The sequence below is a fragment of the Ammospiza caudacuta genome, chromosome 3 (genome assembly GCF_027887145.1).
Source record: "Ammospiza caudacuta isolate bAmmCau1 chromosome 3, bAmmCau1.pri, whole genome shotgun sequence".
In the NCBI taxonomy this organism is placed as follows: domain Eukaryota; kingdom Metazoa; phylum Chordata; class Aves; order Passeriformes; family Passerellidae; genus Ammospiza; species Ammospiza caudacuta.
Window position 1 is genome coordinate 49667264 of NC_080595.1, and position 27606 is coordinate 49694869.

The window sequence follows — 27606 nt, forward strand, 5'->3', positions numbered from 1 at the left end:
GGAGAAAGCAGGGGAGAGTTAGAGTCAGCCCATACCTTGTGGTCAAATCTCAGCCTTGTTCAACATTAATATTAGCTCAAATCTATAGGAAAAACCCCTGGGTCCCTGCTGAGGTGGAATTAGCTCGAAGGGAGAAAGGTAGAGAAATCTGGCCCATCTAAATTAAACTCTTTCTGGCTCTTATCCCCAGCAGCATTCTCCTCATAAATTCGTTTTGCTTACACAAATGAAAAGCCTTTAGCCCAGTTTTGAATTTAGATCTTAGTACAATGTACAGAATTGAGTACCTTGAATATATTTATTAAACAAATAAATCCTGTTTCATTAGGACTAGAACAACTTTTCACTTGGCTTGCTTTCACTCACAAACCTCTCTCTTGATCTTATATTTCTCCTCTTCCTGAAAAACCCATCAAAGACTGATAAAACATATATCTACTGATATTTCAGATTTTTCATTAAATTCTGTCATGGAATCCAATAATTCTACACCTCCTGTGCTTTTGACAACTTTTGTGTATAAGATGCCAGTGACATCCAAAGAGGCACCTCTGTTATGCTGTTTGTCTTCTGATATTATGGATTTGTATATGGCCAAGTCAATATGGGTCAGTGCAGGACATGGGTGTGTGAGACTGGCTGGATACCCTGTAAATGGCCAGGATTACTGCAGCTGATTAAAGAGACATCTCTTTTCTTGAATTTTTGCTGCTTTTCGGTAGGCACAATGTAGAGCTGGGTCTGGAGGAGAGGCTGATTTGTGCTTTATCAACCCCATTCACAGATGGAAAATTGCCATTTTCTCTGTGCAGTGTGGTGAAATCTGTGCAGATGCCACATCCATTTGAAAGGTAATTGAGTATCTGTTGGATACATGGATTTATCTTTTTCTGAGGTGTTATGGGCTTCTAAAACAGAATATGCAGCGTGGTTCACAGTAGCTGACTAGGTGTGGGGAGAGCAGTCAGCCCTGAGGAAAAAGCAGACAGCTTTCTTCAAGTGCTTTTAGCTGATGTTCAGGCCTGGCTTTCCCACACTCTACATGGTTTGTTGAGTGCAGAGGACAAAATGGGAGAAAATTGTTCATGAATGTCCAAAGCTATAAAAATCATGCAGTATATTCACATGAGATGATGAGATGCAGTGAAATGCACTCTCCAGCTCAGGTTGTGAGCTGTTTCCTTACGTATTTCATATCCTGTAGGGCTCTTCTTGCCTTTCTGAAACCCTCCTGAGAGAAGTCACACACTTAAAATCTTCTAATGGCTGTGTCAGCAATAAGTAGCATTTTACAGTAAGTATTTTACCCTTTGTAATCAGTGAAACTGGTTGTTATGTGCAGCAGTCACAGAAAAGAGAGCCATTCCTCATGTGAGGGATCACTGTTTTTCAACTTTTCTTTCAAAAAATCCAGTAAAGGTGTTGACCATTCTTTAGGAAATGTTGCAGATCCAAATCACATGGATTGCATTTGACCTCACACACAATCCGCCACAGTCCTTAGCTAGAGGTCAGTCCGCGTTCGCATCAAGTTTACATCACATCTCATCTCCCAGTAAATCTCTGGAAATAAATGTAATCTAGTCAGGCTACTTATCATCTGCTCCAGGTTAGGCTACTATATGACAATGTCAATTGATATCTGAAAAGTAACAGACTACTACTACTTTTTTTACTTTTGCCATTTAAAAAAATATGGGCATAACTAATCTGCACACAGTTTAACACCCTACAGTCATGGTAGTGAACAAACTACGTTCTCTTTTTTTGTTTCACAAATAAATAGCAAATATTATTGAAATAGTTGCTTAAACCGATAGTATTACAAATGTAAAGTCATTGGACATTTTGTGACTATTCTACTGTTCTCAGCCATTATTATTTGCAGCAGGATCTTTCAGTTTTTATTTTTCTTCTCTTTGGGAATAGCTTGTTCTTGTAATTGATCCCTGCAGGGATTTTGTATCTCAAACTTCCTTTTTAAAGGATATTTCCAATTAGACCAGCAGTCTGTTCATATGCTGGCATAAAAGAAGCATGCCACTTTCAGTAGAATGAATCAATTTTTTGATTGTGAAGAAAATGTGTTAAGGATGTCTAAGATCAAAGTTCTTAACAAAACTAATAAGAAAGCTTGTCACAAATGAAAAAAAATCTTTTTGCAGTGAAGAAAATCTTTATAAGAATTTAGTCATAAATCTAAAGCCCTAAGTACACAGACTCTAAAGTAAAGATATGTTCATAATTTTTCATTTAAATATACTGAGAAGAAGAAATGCAGTGCCAAAACTAGGATGAAATGTTTTTGTTAGTGATATTTGTTATTTTTCTATGAAGAACCACAGTTAAAAATACAATTATATACTGTGATGACTCATTTCTATTACTGGCAGGAAGGCAAGTAGCAGTGAAGGGGTAGCAAAACTTACAGGTGCTGAGCATTTTGTCTGTGGGCATCCTAATAAAGGAAAGCTTTTATTCATAGCATTTTTAAAGGAAGAATGTATTTTGCTTAAAATGATTTATTACTGCATTATTCTACTTTCATCAAGTTTCACATATAAAGCACACTAGAGACTTTACCTGGACACCCAGTACATTTCCTAGTTAGTTTCCAAATATAACTGTGCTAGTGTTTACATACAAGAGTACTATCAGTAGTTAGAGATAATTCCTATAAATAATTATTGAGTTCCTACTGTTTTCTTTTGTGAAGCCAGTATGAACTCAATAAAACTTTGTATTGACTTGCTGCACTCAGTAATACCTGTATTCCAAAGTCATTTACAACACAGAGAATAGTTTATAAAGTTCTCATTAATGCAGTAGTTTTATTGATGAAAGTGTATTTTACTAGTTGTCTTCAGTATTGCTTTGCTTTATTTTTAAAAATAAGCTGTATGAAATAGTGCTGATATGACTGGAGTTTCAGAATTGCCTTTTAGTTTCTTTTATTGATCATCCTTTACTTACTTCATTGAATTTGCAAAGGTTATTTAAATAACTCCTCTCAAAATATGAACCCTCAATACCTCATAATTAAAATTAGTCTGTGGTCTAAACCTTTGTCTCAACAGACTAATTGAAGTATAACTCAGGGTAAGAACACCTGGTGTTATTGGATTGTTCCACCAGCTTGTTTCCAGACCCTGAATCATATCTCTGATGTAGGTCCTATCCATGCAATCTGGATTTCTCATATTCCCAGGAGACAGGAGTGAGCTGCATGTCCCAGGACTCCTGCTGTTTGTGTGTGCCTGTGGTGCATGCGGGCTGTTGCTGCGCTGGGCTGATGCAGAAGCAGAGCTCTGGAATCTCCTGCTGACTGGTCAGCTGGTGTGTTCCCCCAACAGCAGCAGAGCAGTGACACAGCCCCCCCGGTGCTGTGACACTTCCATTCACTCCTGAGCAAGGTGAAAAGTGTCTCTGCCTTTCTGAGCTGACATCTGCCCCTCTCACCCTCTCCTCGTTATTAAGCTGTGACAGAGACAGGTTTTCAATAACTCCTCACTTCCACCAGTCAAATAAAATTATGTATCTTCTCTGATTGTCCTCCTGAGGTTTTCACAGCAATTTCAGCTCCCGCTGAGAGAAAAGAACAGACTGGGAATTAAAAATTTTGAGGAAGTGTGGGATTAAGAAATTATTAAGCGCTGATCTTCATCAGTGGATACAGTCCAAAATTATAGTTCCTAAATGTCCCTACTCCTAGTACAGAAGTGGTTGAGCTCTCATTGTCATCATTGTTCAGCTCTTATTTCAGTAGATCTTCATGTCTCAGCCTGGCTGTCCTGTAGCACAGGCTGCATCTGTAGATTTCAAAGCAACAGGATTTTTTTTTTTTAATTCTGGATATAGTCTAAGTGTTCATTGGTGGGAACAATTATTCAAATTACTGTTATTAGTACTTTTTGCATGAATGCAAGCAAACCATAATTGACTAAAAAAAGCCCTAAAGGAATAAAAGTATTTTTCATTGGAAATGAAAACTGACAAGCTCCTACAAGCACAAAAGGGCACAAAAAAATGACTCCTCTCAAAAGTTGTTGTAAACCTTTTTTATTGTAGGTAAGAGACCTTCAGAAGATGAAAACTTAAAAACCTGTGATCACATTTTTATTAAATTTCAGATGTGAATGTCTTGAAGTAAGAATTTTCCTTCAAATTGTTCCTGATACAAATAAGATTTAATCTGGCAAGGTAAATATGTTCTCAGAGTCTAGAATAGCAGGGAACAAGTCTTTAATTTCTCTTGTATTGGATTCTTCCATTGCAAAATATTTTGGTGACAAATATGTCTTTCTCTCAGAATAAAATTAAAAACTATACATTTTTCTACACCTGAAAATACATTAGACAGTTAAAACTCATTGGACTCTCTAGTCCACCCCTTTGCTAATAAGAGTTTCTTTCTTATAGTGCTTCTCACTTCCAGTTTAGTCTGTTTGAGTTGTTTGCCATTTTGGCATTTTAAGAACTTTCTCTAGAGTTTCAAATGTATCCTAAAAACTAATAGTTCATGGTGCCAGATGTAACTGTGTAACCCCCAGCTGAAACCAGGACACCAGGAAATAATCTTCATTTTGCTCAGATGTAATTGAGTACCCTCCCTATAACAGTAAATAAAGTCCTGACTTCCTTGGAGCTGCACTGTTGGGGTTTTTGGCCCTGCTGTCGGCCTCTTCATTATTTTTGAGTCACCTGTGCTTCATTGCTGTGAATAATTTCTTTTTGAAGATGCTGACACAACCTGTGAGAATATTTTTCACTTATTCTGTTACAATTTCCAAAATTTCTTGGTGCCCTTCTAACCTTTAAATATTTCCCCCGTGCTTCTCATTTTGTTTAAACAATGTTTCATCCCTCTCTTCCCATAACTCAAGGACTTGTACTCCTTAAACTTTTCTATTTATTTTTTTTTTATTTAATCTTTAGTTATTTTGTAAGTATCTTGTACAGATTAAGTTGGCTGGAACAAAACTCTCTATGACACTGTGGTAAGACCAGATGTATCTTGCAACCTTTCAGTCTTCTCAGTATGAAGTATCATAGAAATTCACATAAGCCTTATCATAAGGCTTTGGGTCACGAAGATGTATAAGGTAAACTGAAATTAATGTATAACTGAAAGGTAAAATCTTGTTTGGATAAAAAAAAAAAAGTAATGTAATTTTTTTCTATTGTTCATATGTCAAAACTTCAGAACTTTAACTGAAAAACTTTCTCCCTTAACTGCAATATGTTTTATTACTACTGCTGAAATAGAGTGAGGCAAATAGCTCCCATGTTGGCTTAAAGTGTTAAGGATATCTGGTTCTGCAGAATCAATTTGAAATTCTTACCTTGAAGTCTATTCCTTCTTGAGATGTTTTGAGTTCACCTGTTAAAAAATTACTAAAATAAGAATGATTTGAATCAAAAGAAACACATCAAAAGTTGATGTTTTCCCAAAGTATTTTTTTGTTATTCCTACAAATTTCAGGATTAATATTATGAATTACCAAGTTAATTTGGATAGTTAATATTTTAAATTAATATGACTATTAAGTATAGAAAAGTTGTAAAAGATAATTTCCCAGAAGAAAGATGTTTTCAATTCTCTCATTTCACACTAATTTTGTTTTTACATATACTCTGATTCTTTAGTCTCAGATTTGTAACTGATATTCCATTCTGGAAGTCAAAGTCAATAGCATAGACAATTTTTTTTCACATTGGTAATTGCACAGATATTTGTGTAGTATTTTTTTCTGATCAGGACCAGTGGGTTTTCCAAAAGATGCTACTGGGAAGCATTTTGGTAGTACAGAGGGACTATCCATTGTTCCTGCACTGATATAGTAAAGAAGTTAATGCAGTATCGATTAGCAATGACTGAGTATCCATTTTCTTTCCATTATTTTAGCTCTTGCCCACAATTTACTTGTTGCCTGGCATTTAGGATTCTGATTCATTAACAAATAGGAGAAAAGAACCTTAATATTTCTAGTCAAATAGTTTTTCTAATGAAATTCAGTTCCAAACATCTGTCAAAGTAGTAGTTTTGTTACAAGTGTGTGTGTTTTATATATAAAATATGTAGAAATACTTTCTTGATATGAAGAGTTTTCAAACTCAAATACTTAACATCTGGGGTTGTATTCTGACTCACTGGAAACCGAGAAGACAATTTTTTAAAAAATACTTTTTTACCTGTAAAAGTACAGTTTCCAAGAAGTACAAATATTTGCAATTTGCATTAAAATTTTCTGTAAAACTATTGTCTCACTAAAAATCCATATGAATTTTTCAGGTAGATTTTACTCTATAGGTGGTAACTCGATTTCATTTTCATCTGGACTCAGTATGCCCTGGAATTTTCTTGCCTCTGAATATTGAGGCAGCTGCACTAGCCAGAAAACAAAAATGGAACTAGCAAACACTAGCAAACACATGGCTTTATTGTCTGTGATACAGATGCAACGTCCTGTAAGCCATTGCAGTCCACTGAAGATGGGCCAGAATTAAATACCACAGCATGTCAGAAATTCCTTCAGGAAGAGAGAGTTCACATTTCACTGATGTCTGGTTGTTTAATTAATACTGCTTGCAACAAAATTAATTTGCAGGCAAAAATAAGTCATATATGCTGCTGTAATAGAAATATAAAGTATGTGTTGATTGAACTTTTTTCCTAGAATTTTGTAAAGTTTCAGTAACCATTTTTATGCCCAACCAACCATTGCACATACCTGTAGATTGCAGTCTGATAATTGCTGTTATCAGGAAAAAACAGCCAAACGTGCTACATATGGCTGGTTCCATTTTGTGCCAGGGAATCCTGTGTGCAGCCCTGCATGTCTGGAAAAGATCTAAGAAGCTTCAGGGATTCTGCTGAAGTGCCCTTGGGGATCTCAGAGGGAGATACAGAAGCAGAGGAAAAAGTAAATGAGAAATTGGCAGTAAACCAAAAGGAGTGTTCAAATGAAAGGTAACTGACCACCCTCAGGACTTCTGTTGGAGCTTGGTTTATTTGTTCATTTCCAGTTAACATCCTTATCATTTGGCACTCTATAAAAGGAACAGGAAGCTCCTAGCCTTTGTGTACAGGATCTCCATTACCACCCAGAGAATCCTTATCAGCTCGGTTAGCATCCATGAAAGAAATCTACCCCAGCCTAATTCCTAAATTTATTCAAAATCGTAGGTATTTGGGGATTGCAGGTTCTGCTTAGTATGCTACAGCTGATGCAAGGAAATTAGGCACCTTGGGCAACTGCAATCCTAAGTGTGAAGGACCAATTTGGGGATGCAAATTGCTTCTTCCTCAGAGTTGCTGAAATCTTTCTCAAGGTTGTGTTATTGCTAATCTTGTACAGGCATTCAACACAGGAAGGAGAGAAACTGCAAAAAGCTGCTGTCTCCCTGTTTGTGCAGAGATACAGTTCCAGCTGCTGCTCTCCCTGAGCGAGATGTGTGTGATACCAGTGCAGAGAGAGGCACCAGTCTCCTGGAAAGTAGCAAGCTGAGCAAAGCCTGTTGTTTCTCAGCAGGCAGTGAACCTCTTGTGCCAGAGAGCCAGTAAGAAATCTCAGTGCAGCCTGCCTCCTCAGGAGGAGAGAAAGCTGACTGTGTGCTACAGGCAAGCACTTGTGCTGTAGAGAATTCATTCCTCTCATTTAAGCACACAGAAAATGAAGGAATGCTGCAGTAGAAGCTCAATGAAAGATACAGATAGATGTAGATATAGATATGAATGATATAGATAAAGATATAGATAAGATATATAGATATAGATTATATATAAATACAGATATAGATATAGATATAGATGATATAGATATAGAAATAGATGAGAGAGATAGATAGATAGATAGATAGATAGATAGATAGATACATACATACATACATACATACATACATACATACATACAGTGTTACTCACAGCATGGTTGTAGTTGGATGGCTACATGGCTACATGTAGTGGGTCTTCGGATTCTTTGATTTGTCTTCTCAGTTACTTCCTATTTCTCTTGTGTCTTACATAAAATGACTGTGAAAAAAGCAAAATCTGGTGTGTATAAATAGTACAGGAAAACTGGGGGAGCCATAAGAAAAGTTGATAACCATTCTGTTCTTGATTCATGAATATCCCATAATCCCTGAGAAAACATTCTAATAGAAAGGTATATCTGTGTTTGCATATGAATATACATATTCTCACATGCATGTCTTCACTCATAACTGCTCTGCACAGCTTTGATAAACCTGTCTCTGATAATAAACTGTTGTTAGAAGAAGTTAAAGATGTGGTCTGAGAGAAAAGAGACAATTTTGCCAGCAGTCTCTGTAAATACACACATACGTTTTAGTGACATTGGTAGTAATAACTCCTATAATCAATATATGAAGCTGTCCTCTCTTCCTTCCTGTTATGATGTACTTTTAACTTTCCAAAACCTCTTCATTTCAGTAAGCTGGACTGTATGTGTTTTTATAAATGCAAAAATGCACAATATATTAATCCCTTGCAAGAATCAAAGTAGTGATCTGTTTGGTACATGAATGCTGCTAGATTGGAAAAGTGAAAGATGATGTTTGGCCAGATACCACTGCAGGGCTGCCTTGCAGTAGAGGGGTAACAGGAATATGTCACTCTGAGGAAAAGGTTTCCTCCTGGATGTAGAGCAGAGCTCTAACACCATGACGTATAGAGCTGGCAAGGTTGCCAAGTACGGATGAGCTGGTAATTCAAGGACCTGGGCTATTGCCCTTGATAGGAAATGTGTTCTGTCAGAAAAAAAAAAAAATCCCTTCTGCAATATTTGCAGCATTAATTTTCTTTAAAAGGTTAGCCATCTAATGCTTTGCTTTATTGAAAAACATGATCCATGACTTCTGTTGTGGTACTTGTTATAACTCTGCTGGATTCTATATTAAGATTTTCAATCCATATGAAACTATATTTTATGTTTGCTTGGACAGAGTAGTTTGAGATGTTTAGAGATAATAAAAAGTTCAAGACAAATTAGCAATTCTTTGAGAGTTGAGGAAATGAAAAATTAATTATATAGACTCAGTGGTTTTGTAAATAATTAGCTATAGTCTTGACAATTAAATACATTTGGGTTTAGGTTTTTTTCTACTTGAATAGAGCAGCTGAGGCACAAAGCAGTTAAAAGCCAAGATCATAAAGTTTACATGAGTCTGCATTTTGACATTCACCTTGAGCCGTTTTTAATCTTCTGTACTTTCCATACACACAAGTCAATAGCTTAGGGTGAAAAGCTGTGCTAGCACCATTGGAAATTATATCATGAGAAACTTAGCTTCAAAGTCATATAGACACTGTAAGAACTAGAAAAAAATTTTGACTACTAAACCAAATGGCTGACCTGGCTGTCATCAGTGCTAGCCATGTCAGATGGGAGAGCTGCCTTCTCAAAAGGCTGTGTGGCAGAATCCCCATGTTAGAGGATTTGGGAGTTAAGACCTAAAATTATCACCTAACTTCTTTTTCCTTAGTTGATGAAATGATCCCCCAAAACCCTGGGACTTTGGAAAAACCTTAGCGACATCTAGTTTGCTGAAGTTTGAAAGTTTTGATTTTAACTATAATTCTCCATATGAGAATGAGTGAGTATGAAATGGAGTTATGGGACAACACTTGAATGCTGTATACCACATGTTAATAGTTTCTAAAAACATAGCAATGTAATTAGCATAACCTTATATCTGATTCTGCCACTGGACAGCATTCCCATATTGTCTCTAGTGGTTTTCTTCTTTGCATCAAGACAGAGATTTCTGTCACATCTTTGGAGCATTGATGCTTTAATTCCTTTGGTGGCAGTTTTGCTGATTCTTCAGGTGGATGAAAAAAGGGGGTATTGGTCCAGCTTTTCACTTTGGGCATGGATATGTTTTAGAGGACCAAGGGCAACACACTTTCTCATAATTCAGTTTCTTCTCCTGAATCTCCTATGGGCCTTATAGGTCAGTACTGCAGTAGTGTTTGTAGAAACAAAATCTGATGCTTGATACAAGCCTTTTAAAAAAGAGATGTAGGAAAACTTTACTCTGAACAATTTCTAATAAGATCGTGCCTGCACCTCACCAGAGGAAGAAATAACTTCACATTTATAAACCTTACAAAGAGAGCTAGCCAGAAAGATTCAGGTAAGGAAATTTCCTCTGCTAAAGGCATTATTCAGGAAATGGAAGACTTTCTCTGGAATCTAGCAATTATTTACATCTTTTGGATGTAAAAGGGTGTAAATGCATTATGTAGACTAATGATTAATTGACTTCTGATATTTTTAAATTTAAATATTTAAAACACCTGATGACATTATGAAAGTAAAGTCTTTTTACACTAAAATAGTTTTACTAGATTGTTGATACAAAAACCTGCTTGGATTCCAAATGAAATAAAATTTTTAAAAGTCCCAAACCTGTCTGAATTTGCCTTTCCTTTCCAAGAAAAAAATGAAGAAAAAAGCACATTTCTTCTGAGCAAAAAGGAATTTTCACTTGTCCAGTTTTATTCCTGGCTTGTCCTGAGCTGTTCCAAACATTCTGTTGGATTAGTATTTTTAAAGGTTTCTCTGCTCAAAGTCACAGGGTTTTTTACCATTTTTACACTGATAAGTCCATATAATTTTTCCAGTTTCATTAAGAATACCAGGAAAAACTTTACACTTGGAAAGCTGTTTGTCAAACTGCAGCTTTAGAAGTCCAGGTGCACTTTACCCTCCCTTTGCTTGAAGACATGCATTAATTATTGCCTCAGGAATATCTAGAAACCAAATTTAGTTTCACTGAGCTAAGAAAATTACAACTATCTTTAGATAGAGCCAGTATTTTTCCATAGTTCATAGAGCACTGTTTTGAAGCTCTGTCATCAATCACAAAATTATATTTAAATTAGATTGTAGAATTCAAAGGCTTCAGTAGAAATAGGTAATACGCAGTCTGAGAGAAATATTTTTTCCATGCTGAGATCTGGAAGCAGCTGGACTTCCTGTAAGTCCAAGGCATTTATTTCATTGGAGACATCAATTGCATTAGAGATGTAGGACCAATACCTTTCAGATAAACTACTAAAATTATGAGGAGAGGTTTTCACGGAATTTGAGAAAGCGGTTATTGATTTGCTATGATTTGTTGAATTCTCAGTATGGAATTACTGTATCTGGTTAACCATGCAATGGCTAAGGAGATCAAGGGACCCTCACCAGGATTTGTGCATTTTTTGTGTAAAAAGCAGCTGTGTTTGGTTCAGGAGGTCTCCTTCCATTTGCTCTTTTAAGGAAAGTGCCATCGCATTGCGAGGAGAGGATTTGGTGCAGTGGAATGGCTCCTTAACAAGTAAATGTTGGCTGGACAGGCACAGAGGCTGATGCTGAAAGGGCACAGTGATCCACAGACCATATTTGTTGTCAGGGCTGGTAAATGCTCAAAGTTTGGTCCTCAGCAAGAGGAATTAACTTTTTCAATTCTTTGCTCAACAACTATGTTTTCCTTGTAGTATGCTTCTCTAGTCCTTAATGAACTACAGGAGATTAAAGGATTAAAGCCCCAAAATAATAGCAGCAAAAACCTATCAAACACAATCCTAAAATCCAAATAAGTATCTATTGAATGAGATTAGGATCAGTTATGCTGCAGGCTAGTGGAAATGTGCTAGGTTAGGAATGGAGCTCATCATGGGTTTTTTAACTGTTAGAGTTTGGGGGATAGAGTGTTCATTTAGTCAGAGAAATAATCAATATGTTGCACTTACTGTTGGGAGCTTTATATAATAAATTTGCAACATTTCATAAAACACTCAGATGAATGTCAGTTGTAGAAAATAGCTTCAGCAGAATTTATTTCTTCAGAATCTTAAAAGCACCTGTATAAAAACAACATATGAATCAGATTATATTTTGTTTGTTTTTTGTTTTTTTTTTTTTTTTAATTGCATAGCATTATATTCAGGTTGCTTTATTTTTCAGGCTTATCAGTCATGACTAGGTGTGTGGTCTCTACTGGTAACATGCTGTCTCCTGATAAAGTAAGTAGACTTAGGCACCTTAAATCCATAGTGGATTTAACCAGATTCAAGAACATGTATGCATGAAGAACACAGGCCAGCACAGGGGGTTTTTGTAGGGCTGAGCTGCACAGCACTGAGGAGCTAAAGGTTTCCCAGTGGTCCAGGTGTTTTCCCACACTCGTGTCACCCATCTAATACCTGATTCTGACACATAGTTCAGAATTAAACCATCTCTGGTTTTCCAGTGCTGAATTGCTACAGAATTAATTGTCCTCATCATTCTCTGACAGCACAAAAAAAAAATCTAGTGGATATATGCTACCAGTTCTTTTAATGTAAAAGCAAAAAAGTTGTTTGTTGTGTATTTCCCACATTTACTCAGATCTTGGCTTACCTATAATGTCAAATATCACCCAACCATATAGAAAGCATACAGATCATTTTCTTTCTGCGTAGTAAAGATGTGGAAAATACAGAAAACCATTTTGGTACTTTATATGTTTTATGCAATTTTAATTCAGTTTAGTAATTAATTTTTTAGAATCCATTCTATAAGCTTCAGGTCTAAACTTGTCGGGAAACAAAGACCTCTTTACAGACATACATATTTGGAAGTCACTTCTTCCTCTTGAGAGCATTTTGAGTGAAAACATAAATGCTGTCCCTCATTTATTATCATCCAGAGTTAATACTGTTTTTTCAGAAAACAAATACTTGGAAAAGAATCCTTCTTAACTCTTTTATACTTTCTGAACTTATTTTCCTCTATGAGTTATTAGAATACATCATAAATAAGAACAGTAGGGCTTTATTCCCATTTTGTGTGGGTGGAAGTGAACTGAATGAAAAATAAGAGATCAATAAAAATTTTTAGAAAAGTCATATTAGCACAGATAAAAAGAAACTCTGGCATTTGAGTATATTTAGAACAGGTTCAGGTGAAAATCTTACGGCAAACAGAAGAATAAAATAATGAAAAAGAAATCAGGACTGTTTGTTATCCAAAAGGATACATCAAAGTCTATTAAGGGCATGATGGTGTACAGCAGCCTGGAAGTGAGGAACATGAGTGGTCTAACAGAAGCCTTGTAAGGACAGAAAGGTCACTCAGAGAAGCCTTTGGGCACATGGAACAGGCTGCTCCCAGAACCAGGGGGAGTCCCCCATGCAACTCCCTTTGAGGTTGTTTCAGGCTTCATTGGTTAGCAGGAGACCAATACACAGAGGGAAACCTGCAAAGTCCAGTTTAAAAAGTGCAGATTTATTAATCCAGTTGATGGCAATCCTCTGCAATGCTGAAGGATCTGAATTTCCCCTCTTTACTAGATTTGTTTGCACTATGTCCACTCCCGAAGATGAGCAAAGGGAGCAGAGTCCGGGTCCTGTTGAGTGGCTGTCCTAATTAGGTGCAATAACAAGACCTGGGAAAAGTATCATTATTCCACTTGGGTTTCTCAAATCAAATGCCATTTAGACATGCAAACTAGGGTTTGATATTTACCTGGCTTTAAGGAAAAGGTCAAATTAAATATCTATTAGCTGTTTTCTATTAGCTTTAAGGACTTTTCTTCCAAAGGCATGAATATGTCTTGCAGAATAGTTCAGTTGGGACTTGGACATAGTGATTAGGTACATAAATGGATTTTATACCCATTTATAAAAATAAGGGATTAAAGGGATTAACAGAATGGCACACCAGTGTCTCCTTTTGAGAATGGAGCTGAGCGTAACCTGTTGGTTTCTCTAACCATGTGATTATTCATGCACAAGGACTCTGTGCTTAAATATATACAGGGGAAGATTTTTGAATAGGTCTTTTTACTGGAAAGTATTGATTCATGGACTGGTTTTTACAACATCAAGGAAACAAAAATCTTGGCTCTTTGGAAAATTCTTTATATGGTAGAAGAAAAAAAAAGTATCTTTCTAAAGAAAGAAAAACCTCATTGCCATCCACTTTTAATATACAGCTTTTAGAGAATTAAGTTGTCTGAATTTGCTTGCATTTCACTTCTGTCAATTCAAGCATACATTGCAGTGAAATTACTTAATGGAAAAATCTGCCTTGAAGTAACCTTCTAATAGAGAAATCAGTTTTTTATAACTTCTGGTTTTCAAAAAGATATTCCTATTTAATACTGAGTACATTTTTTGGAAAACAGTTAGGAGTTAGATTATATTGATGTGTATCAGACTGTGGAAAGAAAAAGTACTTGATGCAGCCAGCAAAATTAAATAAATAAATAAATATGTATAAATATGTATATATATAGTAAAGTGAAAGCCCCATGAATTCCTTCCTGAATAGCTACTACATGAGGCATCCCAAACTCCTGCCCAATGTTCCTGTGCATCAGTTTATCCCCAAATATTTTGTTAGCAATGTTTTTTTTCTCTCCATTTATGTGTTTAAGTTAGGACTAGTGCTCCCTGCCTTTGACTAGGCCAGAGGAAGGCACTGTAAGTGTAACCACCTGTGATTTACTTACTCAGGTACACGGCTTCCAGATTTGATCTCTTGTTCTTCTGATTGGCTTGATTTCTGGACAGAAGTTGCAATGAATAAATGACAAAACCTAGCAAATACTGGCAGTCTCAAGTGAACTCTGACCTGCTGTGTTGGGGGGGCTGTCAGTGGGAAGTCATTGGGATATTTCCTGCACAGGATCCCAACCCAGCAGTGCACCTGGAAAAACTGCAGCCAGTGGAAAGCGCAGTGAAATTAGCACTTGGCACTCAGGTCACAAAACTGAGCGCCTGCTGCACTGGCTTCCCATACCTGGGGTTTTTTGGCACACACAGAGTAAAACCCCAGCCTTTCATGTCCTTGGAGTAATGAGGGCTTGCAAATGAGGCAATAGCCTTAGAGATTTTGTGTGCTGTCTCTGACCATGAGCTCCCTGTAAGCCACATCCCCATCATTCCCTAAAACTGTCATGTACTGGAGAGTGTAATATGGCTGGAGCTGTAAATGTCTTCCATTTCTCTCTTCTGATACAAGTATTTCTCTTTCTTCTTCCATTTCTTCTCGGGCCCCCCATTTCCAGAAGACCTTCTAATTGCCCATGCCAGAAAATCTGCATATTCATGGCTCCAGTTCACCTGCTTCTAATGGCCAAATTTTTTAGTCCTAAGTAATAGTAAGGCTTAATTTATACTTCTTTCTTTCTTTCTTTCTTTCTTTCTTTCTTTCTTTCTTTCTTTCTTTCTTTCTTTCTTTCTTTCTTTCTTTCTTTCTTTCTTTCTTTCTTTCTTTCTTTCTTTCTTTCTTTCTTTCTTTCTTTCTTTCTTTCTTTCTTTCTTTCTTTCTTTCTTTCTTTCTTTCTTTCTTTCTTTCTTTCTTTCTTTCTTTCTTTCTTTTTCTTTCTTTCTTTCTTTCTCTTTCTGTCTTTCTTTTTCTCCCTTCCTCTCTTCTCTCCTTTTCCTACAAACTAAAAGAAATGACAAGTTTTGCAAGTGTGCTTAAATTACTCAAATAGACAAGAAGCTTAAATTGCAAACAGAGTGTGTTGAAATAATCTCAGTGTGAAATCTTGCAGCATTGGAATTAGGCATGATATTTCAAATTACACTGGCATTTATTATTTCCCAACTCTCAGCACACATTTTTATTTCAACCTCTCAGAAAAGCTTTTCCTCGTTTTTGTGAAAGAAAAAACAAGTATTGATAAGTAGAAAGACTCTAGGAAAACGTTGATTCATCTAGGTACTATGATTTGAAAATTATTTCTAGTAGTAAAAAATAGGTGGTATACCTTTTTAAAGAAGGTCACAGGAATGCAACAGTACAAACTCATTTCTGCTGACACTTTGTATCTCAGAAATTGTTTCCTCTGGTGCACTAATGATTTTTTTTTTTTGCCCTTGTCTGACATATTTTACCTCTACCTTGGCAGGAAAAGTCATTTCCTCCTGTGAGTAAATGAGTGATAGAGGATAGATGAAAGGGCAGAAATGTGCAAGTGCCATCAAAACCCTCATTTTTGATGTTTAATATGCTGCAGCTGTTGGTGTGGAGTGTTTCTCTTGCAGTTGAAAGCACAGCCAGCATGGGAATATTGATGGGTTTACATGAATCCTAAAGAGTCACAGCTTATTTGTATTCACTAATAATGTAGAGCTTGGAGGACACTGCCTGCATGGATACATTTTCAGCTGGAAAAATTGTGAAGCAGCAGCAAGGATTAGTGAAAGGGATTGATGGGGACACAGAGACATTTGGAAAAGCGAGCTCAGGTCAAAAGAGGCTACAGTGAGATTTAAGTGTTACTCTCTATTTCAAAAGCTCAGGCAAACATTAATACATAACCAAGCAACTGTGATTCAACACAGTCCCTCATGAATACATTTTGCCTTTTGAGTCTTACCAGTATTCTGGCAACAATTAATATTCTGAAGTGTCAGTAGTTAATATTACTTCTTTCAAAATCTTTGAATTCCTTTATTAATTTTATTAATTTATAATTTATCAGTAACTTCAGCAGGAATGCAGATAATCTTAATCTCTGAAATTGGGCCACATTTGCTGAGGTTGGATTTTTGGATTTTTGAAAAAGCTGGAGACACTGGATGCTAAATGCCTGTTCAAAGTCAACAGGTACTTTTCAGCGATGGATAAGTATACCAATGCTTTAATTTTCATTAATTATTCAGTTAGAAAATTTATAAAATTTGGCACAGATTATTGAGAATGTCAGGGAAATCCTGCATGATTTTGATGATAAATCCACAGTACAGCAAAACAATCCAGAAAATCCTGCTGTGTGCTGTATTGATGATGTGCATAAATATAGCAGCTCAGGTGCATTCCTACACTGCTCAAAGTTGCCTGTCTAGTGCTACCAGTACTACATTGCAAGTGTTTGACCTCCTGAATATCCAGGTTTTCCAAATGTTAACACAACATTAACATGTTCACTTTCCTAATAACATTGCTATATCCTTTGCCTTTAGTTCTCAATAAAATATCAATATCACTTCCAAGGAAAAAATATAAAGAAGCCATCTGGGATGTGGACTCTATGTCTTTTGTGGTATTTCAGCATGGAGGCACTTGAGCAGCCAGCTTGTTTCCTTCCAGATGCCTTGTGCCCCTGTGTTTCAGGTGACACAGATAAATCCAGTGTATTTTCCTTGTGCCCATGGGTTTGCTGAAATACCATAAACTCCTCCTCCTCCAGCAACCACTGGTAGCAAGGAGATGTTGAGGCTCCCAGCCAACACCATTGACTGATGTGAGGTTAAGCCTGGAAATGAGTTCTTCTTCTCATCTGTCACTTTTAGTGTCTAACTGCTTTATTGAGATTCAGGTCTCCCTTCCTCCTTTCTCTCACGAAAAGGTACTGAATCAGAGAGGTCCTGTGCAATGACTTCTTCAGGAGCAAGCATGGTGGATTTACTTTGTCTGCAGCAGCTGGGGTGGCAGAAAGCAGGACTTGACTCAGAAGCCCACGTGTTTATCTGCCATCACCTGGCTCTGGCTCACAGCTTCACTGGCTTTGCCAGAATGCCTGGTCTCTTTGGAAACCTGATTCTCTTTTTAGCTCAGTTCCTCATGCTGTCATACCAAGCATCTGTGATCAGATTTCACATCTCAGCTGAAATGGTATAGAAGTGATGTAAGTGGGTGAGGGATTTATGTATTTATTTAACAAAAAGCATGGGTTTCCTGAAAGCCTGGGCGGCTGTTGTGGCTTCTTCCTTCTCTTCACTAAGATCATCACTGGCACTTTTGTTGTCAGACACAGGAGAAATAAGACATTGATTTGTTTATAATATATGCCAAAACAACTCCTTGCACTTGTCTTGTTCTGATATAAAATTCTAGTATTAACAGAACCTTTGGTCTTCTCTTCCTACTCTTTGAATCTGTATTTCTGCCATGACAAACAAAAAATGTCAATTCTTAGGGAAGTAGCATTTTTCCAGCCATTTTCAAGCAATTCTTCCTCTTGTGTAATTCATTGCTGAAGATGCTTTCTTCTGTAGAAGAAGGTTACAAGCCCCAGCTGTTCTTAACCTGTTCAGTCCATCATACCTGGACTCCTCTCCTGACTACATGTAGTTGTAATAACCTTTCTCATAGCCATGAGAGCACCGTAGAAGGAGAACTGATGACAGAGAATTGCTGCTCCAACTAATGGAAATGCCTTTTTCCTTCAAGTGATTCTGTTGCTACTTTCAGTTACAAGAATTGTTATCCCAAAGGAAGGATTGCCTGCATGCCCCCCTGCTTTACCTGCTGACGTCAGGTTCCCATAAGGAGTTACAACATTGCACCATCACACATCTTTGTGTTGTATTTTATAATTTGTGTCATTTTTACCTTTATCTAGACTGGTTTTGCTTGTGCAGTGAAATTTCATGCAGGAGCTTTTAGCACACAAGCATTCAGAAGCATGTGCAGTTAGTGGTGACCATTCCACTCTTCTCCTGGTACCCCTGCCCTGGATGCAAACCCTAGCCACACCTGATTCTCTCCAAGGGACATGCCCTGGCCCACGGGACAGTATTTTAACATAGTGACACTGTAGTGCAAGCTTCTTGCTGAACACAAGAATCCAGCTTACAAGTCCTGCAAACTGAGTTTGAAACACCTCTGAGAGCTGTAACTCAGGTCGTGCAGGAGAACAAAAGACAAAGCCTGAGCTGGCCTTTCTATAGCAAACCTTTAATCCTGCAAGAAATGTAGCAAGAAAGTACCAATAGCAGCGAGTGAGGTTTAAATTTGTCCTCTTCTCTGATGTCCACCAGTAGAAATCCAAAACAATTTTATCTTCTCTGGAGTCTGTCCATGGGTTGCTGCAGATACTTACCTAATTAAGACTACTCAGTCCTAGGAGCTTTTACCCACATCTCTCCCTGTAGGACTGCCAAGAAAGATTAAAGCAACAACAAACAAAATACCCTCCTGAGTGGCAACCAAATAGAGAATTCTTTTCTGATTCTAAAACATAATAGGTCGGCTAGACCCACAGCAGCCTAGAAGTAGAGCTCCCTGGCAAATCAAAGCATAAAAGTGGGGCAGCTGGAAGATTCGGATGAACGGAAGGAAATAATAGTGCATTATTGCTCCTTTTTTGAGGCAATGGGACTTTGTGAAAAGATGTGCAGCATGTATCCCTACTCTTAGTTCAAGCATGAAAATACTTCTGACCTTGTAGAGCAGGACATATTTTTTCCAGGTACAGATTCTCTTTCTTCTAGCTTTCTACTTTGTTTCTGAAAATAGTATATTATATTTGCTATTTGAGCAACCCTGTCAAAGCTAGGGGAAATATTTTCCTTCTAATTTATGTAGGACTCCTGATTTTAAGTCTTTTTTGCTTCTCCTAGACTGTAATGGGTTTACAAAATGCAGGCTTTACAGGCTTGAAATAAAAAATGCAAACAATCATAAGTCCACTCAACCTTCTTATTTTAGAAGCAAAATCCTGTTACTTAGATAGCAACCTTTACAGCTAATGTAATTATATCTCCATGTTTTTCTATTTGCCATGTACAGAATGCTCAGACCCTCAGAAACAGAGAGGAACTGCAGAGTACCATGACTGTGTTAGCTAGATAATGAATAGAAAACTTGTAGTGTAGTAGATGAAAATGTTACTGGATTTAAAAAATGAGGTTTTTGTTGATGGAATGATCCTAAAATTTTAGAATTGCATAGACAAAACCCTTCAAAGATATAGTTCAAGATCCTTCATTTTACAAAGTTGCATATACAAAAGTTGAGGAATGCCTGTGATTTACTAAATTCAGCTTTGCAGTACCCTTTCAAGGGAAGGTGATACTATTTTAAAGATCTGCATACATCACTCCTCCTGTAATGTGTAGAGATCCTGAGACAGAATTAGGAATACGTTGACTTCCACATTTAACTTTCTTAACCTTGAGTCCTTCATTTTCCCTCCTCCACGTTATGCCTCTTTTACTACAAAACTCCTAAAACCATCAGACAAGAGGGTCTTAAAGAAATCAATACTCTGTGGTGTAACTGCAGTGAATTGCTGGAGCAGATCCATTTTGCACACAAAATAAAATCACCACCTTGTGAATGTGTATTCTCTATACTAGCACTGATTTTTTAAAATTGTAATTCAAAACCTTTAGATTATAGGGATACATTTCAAATGGGCAGAAAAGGAGATAGTCAAGCAACCCAGTTAAATCTTAGTAGGAAGAGGACCCTGTCATGAGGGCTACCAACAGGCATTTATGTAGAATAGCTAAAAAATGTTTTTTCCCTAGTGCCTCCTCCCTCTCTGTCAGTCTGCTTTCATTGGAGATGTCTCCATTTAGTGACATGCCCACTTGGCCACATCTTTCCTCTGTTAAATCAAAAGAATGAACAGCCACAAGAAACCCACAAGCCCTGCAAACAAAGCCTAAAAAAGGAGCACAGAATTGGAGCATTATTTGATTACTTGTCTGTATCTCACTAAAGAACAATTGCTTGCATGCATTAAAATCCACAGTGCCTGCCACCATCGATTTCCCAGAGACTTTACAAATTCCTGGCAGCATGCATAAAGAGGGTTGAAGTTTGGAATGGGCAATTTTGATTAATCTGCAGGATTCCACTAGGACTTGCAGATGTGTCTATTCCAATGGAGAAGAAAAAAAGAATTTAAGTTAAACTACATCAGGGAGCACAGTTTTCTGCAAATTGGCTCCTAGTTTGATTGAGACCAGTACTTGAATGACATGCATTTACTTTATCTGCTTTCCCTATCAAGGAATAGATGTAATTTGGTTTGTAATTTCTATAATTTCTATGTATAAGACAAAGGCTTTATGAGAGATTGGTTAAGATTTTGTTGCAAAGTCCAGACTTTTGCTTCTGAATAACTATTGTGCCACCTAGTGAGTGTTAAACTGCACTTTTAAATAGATTGAAAGATTGACTTTCAAATACGCTGGTGAATAAAGAAACAAAGTATTTATGAAAATATTTTTATTGACATGTTGCAATAAAAAGTATCTTCCCTTTTTCCTTCATTTTTTTACCAAGGTGTTTCACTGTTTCAACCATAAGGTAGCATTTTGTTTGCAAGTGTATTAAAGAAATTTAATACATAAAAAGGATGCACACAGAACTCTTTACTTCCCCAGCAATAAATCCATTCCAATAAAGTACTAGCACAATTCCTAAGATTATCACTGTGAAAAGATATCCCCAAATCTCAGATTATAAGAATTTCCATTCTTTAAAACAAATAAATAAATACACTGAAAATGTTCTTTTCTGACTAACTGTGATAACTTGGCAATTATTATGATTGCATGCTTAAGGCATTATTTAGACAAAATAATAAGCAGTGTTTTATATTAAAATAATAACATTCTGACACAAAGTTTCTCATAAAATTTCCTTTTCTCTATAAATAGTTTTTGTCCAAAAAGATATGTAGATTTCATTAGCCAGTAGATTTTTCTTAGTGATTTCTCTTCTCTAGCTGAAACCTCTCAACAGCGTTGTGATGGGTTTTTTCCTTCACTTTTTAAGTAAACCATCTGTCCTGTGTGGGAGTATTGGGTTTGCCACAGTAGAGAGCAGTAATATTTCAATCGCCAAATCCGATAACAATAAATTTCCCTTAATAGAGAATTTCCTAGCATTTTTCAAGTCACTTGACTGCATCTTATGTTAAGTTGCCACACTATCTATCATCAATAAAAGCCAAAGTGCTCTTTTAATACTTGCATGCAGTGCCATAGTTACAGTAGAAAATCCAGTGGTCAGCAATAGTTCAATTTAGAAACATTCAGATTCTCTGACACTCCAGGGAAAGTTCAAATTCATGTTTTTTAACACATTCAAATGATGCATGTTAGAGATCTTTTGTATAACAGGATCTGACACCAGGTAAATATGACATTGTATCCAGAGACTGGGATAGCTGTATGCCAGACCTTGATGGAAACACAAACATTTTTATAATTTTCACTCAATGAACAATGGAATGGAGCTCATCTTCTTTCAACACTTTTTGTTACAAAATATCTGAGATTCAGCTCTATGCTGAGAGAAAATGAAATTAGTTTCTGAAGGTAAAAAATACATTGTTTGGAAAAGCAGAAAATCTGTGGTTTGAGAGGGCTTTTTTACAGTTCTGGTTTTTTTGTTGTTGTTTGGGCTATTTCTTTTCCCACCATGAGAAATATTTCCACAAAAAAATATTTTCTATTTTCTGGTTTCAGGGCTTGACAGACATTTTTGTCATTTCATTTTCTTCTTGCAGACAAATGAAATTGAAAAGATTGTGTCAGGTGTCAGATGAGCTTCTTAAGAGCTCAGTTTCCAGGCTCTCTGAATTTTTTAGTACTTGAAAAGTGTTTGTACAGTGTTCTGGTTTTCTCTGGAGGTGTATTGTGAAGTGAGCAAACAGAAAAAACAAAATTTTATTTCTTTTTAAGGCATAATCAGTTGATTACTTCATTTTAAAGCAGTACCATTTGAGATAGTAAGGAGGTCTGCCTATGAGGTTTGTTCCCTATGAACGTGCTTAATGGCTAACATTCACATTAAATGCATGCAAGTATAACTCAAAAGTAGGGCAGGATTAGAAATATAACAGCATGTTTTTTGCTTTATCTAGAATTGATAGCAAGCTCTTCTCAATATTGATATGCTCAAATGTGAATGTTTTTATAGAGGACGATGCCATTTCAGTAAAAGAGGAGAAATCACTTACAAGGCTTGATTTTTGTTTCTTTAGACGCTGTTTTTCCATGTTGATTCAAGGCATTCTGGCATTTAACAACATCTGGGAAAATTATATAATTAAGCCTAAGAGTTCCCATTTCTTTTTTTCACATAGTGAAAATTTTCATGTGATTTTAAATATCTCATTGGGAGGATTATCTATGGAGTCAATGGACAGTGTTTCATAAAGAGAGAGCTGAAAATCTAGATCACAACTCTGATCCAACATTATAATAATGAACAAAATAATAATAAATCCTGGGTTAAAAAGTGCATACATAGTAAAATACTGAAATGAAGTCTTTAAGATGAAGGTTTTATTCAAAGGAAAAATATGGGCTACTCACAAATAGATATATGACTGAATGGCATGTATCCTTTTTTGTTTAAATCTAATACCATATTTATATTCAGTGTGGTAATAAATCCTCTTTCCAAACTTTTCTGTCCCCACATACCTGCAAAGGCAGTTTGCAGTGGTTTGCTCAAACTGTAACTTAAGAGTTACAAATATCTCAGTATTTGTAACTCTTAAGAACATCAGGCTGCATGTCTGTTTCTTCCAATGTCAATTAGACAGATGGGGTGTAATTCTAAAAGAGCTCGCTGAAACTTCCCAAAATTTGAATAATTTCATCTCTTTAAAAATTGTACCTCATAGATTTAACTGAGCTGATAGTCAATATTTACTGTAATTAGTCAAGACTTGATTTGCTGTTGTCTTCAAGCATTTCAAAACTCTAGACATGTCCAAACTCAGGCTTTTGAATATTTCACCTTGTTCTGTATGAATTGTTTAGACAATAACCACTAAGTGCACTTGTCCAAGAAAGACAAGTGCCTTTCCTTTGGCAAGTCTGCTGCTGCTACATGTGAGAAACCTGCACTGCCCTGAGGCTTGTCACAGATGAGATCAGTAGCTCATTTCTGAAACTTCTGGGAATCATTTTGGAGGATTTCAAGATAGGATTATTTTGAAACTGAAATTCATGGTGTGAATGAGTATTGGGCCATGGACTAAATAAATATTAGTACAGAAACACTTTTTCAGTAAATCTGTAAAAATCACTGTCCATTAACTACACAGACAAGGATGTATATTTGTTATAGATGGCATATTTGTAAAAAAAAGAAATTATGCAATAAAATTGTGCAGGTTGTGTAATAAATTCAATCTTTGATGGAAGTCTTAATTGAAAGAGATCAGAAATCCATATCTGGATTTTTGCCAAGATGCAACATCTGAGATTGTTTTTCTCTGGCCCTAATGGCAACAAAGTACTTGTTCTTATTTTTGAGACCATGTAAATAAGCAGATGTTTCCACTGAAGTCACTGGCCATTAAAATACATTACTATTCAAAGTTATATTTCTATCATAATATAAAAACCCTCAGTGAAGGGTTCATACTACAAGAAGTAAGGTGTTTGGAAGAGCAAATTCTGTAAAAGCAAACACAGTTTAAGCAATCACGTCCCCAGAGGATGTGGCAGGTACAGCTGGGCATTATGAAGATAAGTCTCTCACTCCTAGTAAAGAAGATGGTAGATGTTTGGCCAAAGCTAACTGGCAAATTAAGGCACAGAAGAGGCTCTTGCCATGGCCCAGCTTTAGAGTGCATTTCCTGGCTGTGCCAGGTGCACAGATTCAGGCACTCCCAGTCTGCCATCCTTGGATGTCCCAGCAGGAACACTGAGGTAGCATCCCCTTGCCTCTGCCCCCCAGGAGGGATGCTCCTTTCCTCTGAATGCAGGGCTGCAAGGGAGATGGATCAGGTAGCTCAGTGCTACGCATTGGGTTCTGTATACACTCTTCAATGTAATGAAAAGGATCCATATTGTTAGAGAAATGAGTTCCTAATTTGCTCATGCTAGATTTCAAGCTAGCAGCACAAATAGAGTGAGCAAATAATGAGCAAATCTAATTCATTAATTTTAAAGCACTGGCATTTAATTTAGGTGAATTTAGAAAACAAAATATATTTATGGATGAAAAATGGAAGCATTTGGGTTGAAGTGTTACTGGGATATGTTTGATTGAACATTATCTGTTTCAAGTTGATAGCTAATTAGTGAAAGATATAGTCTTCCATTATAACAATATTTGGAATAATGTGACAAAATTATGTGTATATATAGCTGCAGATATATGTGTGTGTATAGACATAAGTATATATATACATATATATACACATCTACTTGGCATGTATACACATATATATATATATACATGCACATATACTTTCATCTGCAGCTCTGTATACATTTACTCATCACACTATATGTGATATACATTTGTATGTAGATACACTGATGTGTATATGTACATATATATAAGTATATGACAATCTGTTTTTATCTACTGTGAATTTGCAAGGCAGTGGCCAGGATTTTTCCTAGTGTGCTTGATTTCTATGGTTCTGTATTCTCTTTCTTCAAAGAAGCTAAAATCTATTTAGTGTAATGTATTTGATATAAGTGTAATGTAGTCATGGTAAATCTGAATTTGTGTTCACTGATAATTATACTGTGCTTCCTGTTGCAACATAAACATTCATATGGAATCCTTTACTTTGTGCCACACTAGCTTCAATTGATATGAGCTACTAGAAATATAGAACTGTGAATGCTTTAATCTTCTATTACAAGCTTTTAAAATGCTTTATTGTATTTGGAAAAAAATACACTGTATTTTGAGGAAAAACAAAAAAAAAAAAAAAAAAAAAAACACCAAACAAAAAAGCCCCGCTGTGTGTTTTGAAAAATTGTTATACATAATCTTGCCAATAATCTGAGGAAAACCTTGTAATTGAAATACATATTTTTATGTTACCAACTAATAGTTTTGGAACAAAGTATATGTGCTACTTTAGGTAACTGTATTAAGCATTCTGAAGGCTTCCTTTCTCTGTGTTAGAAAAGACTTTTATAAATCACTGCATGGAGCTCTCTGCTGTTTAGGCTAATGTGTATATAAGAGCAGTGCAGAAGAAAATGGAAAAATAAGGTAAGCAATTTTCTTGTCTGTGTAAACAGATGCATTGTGAAATTCTTCAGCCATAAAGACTTGCTAGTTTTGAGCTCACAGATAGCCAAGCCTTTAGATTGCCATCTCACTTCTCAGAAAATGCTTCATAGAGCACTTTAAAGACAGCAAGAAAAATAGACTTCTTGAATAGGAAGATTTAAGGAAAAGAAAAATTTTGGTAAAATGTGGTGTATTCTCAAAAGCATTTAAATCTGAAATAAGCAGACAGAAATTAAATGCACTGAAAATGTGTGACAGAACTATTACTACTGTTTATTCTATTTTGCTTTCTATTTACAGCAATGTGCAATAAATTAGGCTAGTCAAAATTCCAGACTTTTAAATCTAGGTTATACCCATTTATTGAAATCATTGACCATTTTTGTAGATGCTTTCTCCTACCCTTCCAGTCAGTCTTAGTGGGATATCAAAAATCCCACTCCCTCTGGCAGGGCAGAGAGCAGGGGTGTGCTGGCTGGATGTGTATGGAAGTCTATATAGCCATTGCCTGTACTGGGCCTACACTTTTCCTGAATAATCTTGGGAAGTGTACACTGTGTCTGATGATCTCTGGCCTGTGCCTTTCATAAGAGCCTATTAAAAAGCAAAAACAAGAACAAAAAGATTCAAACCCACAGGGAATGCCATTACTATTATCTTAGGTAAGTAATTGTATATTGTTCGGCTAAAAGAAGTTTCCTTTGCTACTCCCTGCCTTGAAATTGTAATGTAGTGTATCATACCAATGATTTGTAAATTCTTATCATGGTATGTAAACCTATAATCATTTCACAGTTTGATATGTTTGCCTCACTCAGGCCGTGCTGCACTGTTTGTTTTACTGAGGTATGTGTGGCTGCTTTCCCACTTGCTCACACATCATTCTGTCAGAGCCTGGCTTGCTGGGCAGGTGCTGGCGGAGCACTGCGAATCCCGCTGTCATCTTGTCAAACCCAGGACACTCTACCCCTGCCGCACTTAAGCAGAAAGCAGAAACAGCATGGCAGCTTTGGGAAATGATGGATAATGCAGCTTGCCTTGGTTGCCTAAAGGCAAGAAAATCCAGTTGTGCTCATCTGGTATGTTGTAGTGGTGGGGGTAGTGATATTTTTTTTTTTCTGTGCAGATGGACATATGGTTAATACATTTTTTTATTGAATTAAATGGTTCAATTACAGGAGCTTGTGGAAGAGGCAGAATAACAAAAGACTCTACTAATCATCCCACTGGCACTTGCATTTTATCAAATAGTGCAGCCAATGTAAGTTTAGGGTTCCCTCTAATCCCTGCAGAGTTTAAAAACCAAATTACAGATGCAGGATTGCACTGGACAGCAGGAGGCAGATGGTGGGTTGTTCTCAGTTTCTCCTTGTCCTCAGTTACTCGACTGCTAAGGACTGTTCAGATTTTCATTGAAACAATGACTTAGAGAAGCTACTTTGAAGTCCAGACGTGAAGGAACTCACCTGAGAAAGAAAGAAAGTATTGGTTCCAACACTTCTTCAGTGTCTGAAAGACTGCAGCTGAATTATGATGAACCCAGGACTCCTCATCATGAGTCTTTTGAATCATGGCATTTCTGAAAGGATTTATCGTTACATTTCCATTGGAACTCCATTTCAAAGTCTACAATTAAATAGAATTCACAATTGGTTTATGGAGTTACTGATAGATAGTGTGGCATTTGAATATTAATTTTGCAAGATTATTTGTATCTCTTATCTCTTATGATATTTGTTTTGGATTTCCAAGTCTAGCACTCAGATTAGTTCATGGTTTTGTTATACAATGAAAATGGGAACTACTACCTAACTGTTAACTATTTTTATTTCCTAGTAATACTGTTATCTTTTAC

At 36.5% G+C, this 27606-nt stretch overlaps 1 protein-coding gene across 1 annotated transcript in view; it reads left to right on the plus strand.

Annotated features, from left to right (window-relative positions):
* Nucleotides 1–27606, plus strand: part of CHRM3 (cholinergic receptor muscarinic 3) — a 121257-nt gene that overhangs the window by 90949 nt on the left and 2702 nt on the right. The window lies entirely within an intron of this gene.